The sequence below is a fragment of the Meleagris gallopavo genome, chromosome 8 (assembly GCF_000146605.3).
Source record: "Meleagris gallopavo isolate NT-WF06-2002-E0010 breed Aviagen turkey brand Nicholas breeding stock chromosome 8, Turkey_5.1, whole genome shotgun sequence".
In the NCBI taxonomy this organism is placed as follows: domain Eukaryota; kingdom Metazoa; phylum Chordata; class Aves; order Galliformes; family Phasianidae; genus Meleagris; species Meleagris gallopavo.
This window is the reverse complement of record NC_015018.2, coordinates 27230342-27232936: the sequence shown is the minus strand read 5'-3', so window position 1 is coordinate 27232936 and position 2595 is coordinate 27230342.

Here is a 2595-nt window from a genome sequence, read left to right as displayed (position 1 = left end):
GACAGCTATTATTCTTGTATGGGGAGTTTATGACCGTGTGTCTGAACCCCTTGTGTGAGGAACTGCATGTTTGCCACTGCAGCTTTCTGGAGATCACATGGAGAAGTGTTCTGTAGATGCAAAACAGAATATATTAAATCATGATTCTTGATGTGTTTGAGAGGTGTCAATCCCAAGTAGGTACTTGAGGGGAAACTTAAACAGAAGTCTGTCCCAAGCTCCTGCAGTGACCGTGCTTCTCTGCACAGCCACAGTAATGCCCTGTGAAGTACTGGATTGGGTGCTTGAGTTTAATGCCGGTGGGTGCTTTGGTAACCTAGCAGTACTGCCTGCTTCAGAGCTGGAAAAAAGGTTCTTCCTTTGTCTTACTGCTCCCCTGCAATGTACCAAGCCAGCTCATGTTCATTCACTGAGAAGGAAAGTTCCTTCCAGACCTGCACTAACATTGAATCTTGTTTAGGACACCTGCTGATGAGCTCATCCAGACATAAGGATGTTCGTAAGGACAGGTGTTCTGAGAATGTAGATGGCTTTACTTTGACTTTACTTTTTCCTTTCAAAATCTATCTGCAGTATTTTTACATTTGATTTACTATATTTAGACTCACTTCCTGTTATGCTTACAAAATCTCAACCGCTAAAACTAGATTCCAAACAACATATCAAAACAACCATAAAAGTGATGAAGTTCCTAAGGAATCAGAATAAAGTCTTTCCAACTCCAGAGTGGTTCATTTGATATGGGAGCCCTTTCTCAAAGTGTTCTTTCTTTCGATTGAAATGCACTTTTAAATTTGCTTTCAGTTGAGAAAGTTGAAAAAATAATGTACTCCTTAATTTTTCTGTAATTTATCTGTGTAATTTAGTTTTATATATATAAAACAAAACAAAATTTAAGGTGCCTTAATCCAATATTTGATGTTTCAGAATAAGAATCAAAATTTACCACAAATATATTTTTTTCCCCCAGTTCCTCTCATTAGATTTTAAAAGGAGATGCTAAGCTCTCTGGGAAGGGTCTTATTTCTGAACCTAGCAGTCACATGCCTTCAAATATTCTCCTTCTGCATTATTCACAACACCTACAGCTGAATGCGTAGCTTAGGCAACCTGGCTTGATATTGAATAATGCAGTCACTGCCTTGACATTCAGAAAGATGTCTGTACCCAGCAAATGCTATTTTTATGTGTGTTGTTGCTTGAAGCATCATGCAAGAGCAGCCTGCATGGCAGGCTTTCTTCCAGGAAGTATATGATTTGGGTGCGTGTTTCTTTTTCTTGATTATTCCTTTTTCTTCCTTCCTTTGTTAATTATCCCAATACATTTTAAAGCCCACGATCAATTACTATTGAAGTGCATTTAGTTTGAAGCAGAAGTTTCTGCTATTTAAGCCTCTTGTCAGGAAAACAAGTGTTGAAGTTGTTTGGTTTCTTACTTCCGAGGCTGTTTGATGACAGCATAAATATTCAGCTTGACTAAACGTGCAATTACAGCAGACTATTGGCCAGATGATCCCATTGTTGCATGGCCTGGAGCCAGAGGGAAGCACAAGAAGCAGCAGCCCTGGGGCACGCGGTCCCCACTTTTTGGGAGCCCGTGTGCCTGATCCCCTCAGAAGCTCAGAGTCCGGCTGGGGCTGGCGGAGTGCTGCCATCCTCCTGCTGTTCCCGCTCTGTCCCTCGCTGCTCCTCAGCGGTTCAGCACGTCCTTCTGGGAGGCGGAAAGCTGAGGAGTTTGGCGTATTCTCTGGGTTTCAGGAGGAGGTTTGGTTGTGGTGCCTACAGGATTGGTGCAGGCCTTCCAGGTGAGTCAGCTGTGAACACGTGAAGCATTTCACTGGGACTTTATCTTGTGTATTGCACCTTTGGTCCTTCACAGAGGGAATATGGCCGCAAGGAGCTGCATGAATGAGGGCTGAGTGAGGGCTCTGCTCATAGCCATGCACTCAGGGAGGAAACTGGGGGGGGGGGGAGAGAGGAGAATGTGCTGAGTGAGCATCTGCAGCACCCAGAGTTTGGTTCAGACTTTGCCAGTCCTCCAGAGATCCAGAGATCAAAGGATCCTCTGGTGAGAGGGCTCAGGGCAATCTTTGGGTGGAATAACCAATTTACAGTGATTTCTTGAGCTTGGAAGTCAGCAAGGAGCTGCACTGCAGTCAGTAGCCTTGTTTGTTCCACGAGAACCGCAGGCAGTGCTTCCACAATGTGAATGGCTGCTGAGGCTGGAAAATAAGGGAGAACTGGACCCGGGAAGCACGGGAGAAGAACAGGGTAATGGTTTCTCTGGCTGCAGGATATCAGCCTTTTATTCTCGGGTTTACAGCGTCTTTGGAAAAACCTTTACAGCTTAATGGTGGTCCAAGTGCCCGTGGGCGTGCCTCTCTCCCAGGTCCTGCAGAGGTGGGAATCAGCTAACGAGCGGGATCGGAGCTTGCGAAGGGCACGGGTCGAGAAAGAGCCCGCTCCAAAGGCAAATGAAGCACTGTGGTGCTGTGACGGTAACCCTGCAGTCCGTGGTTTTGGGGAACCTGTCAGCGATTGCAGAACGTTCGTCCTCTCCGAGCCTCAGCGCTCCTCGCTCAGCCGCCGCCGGGC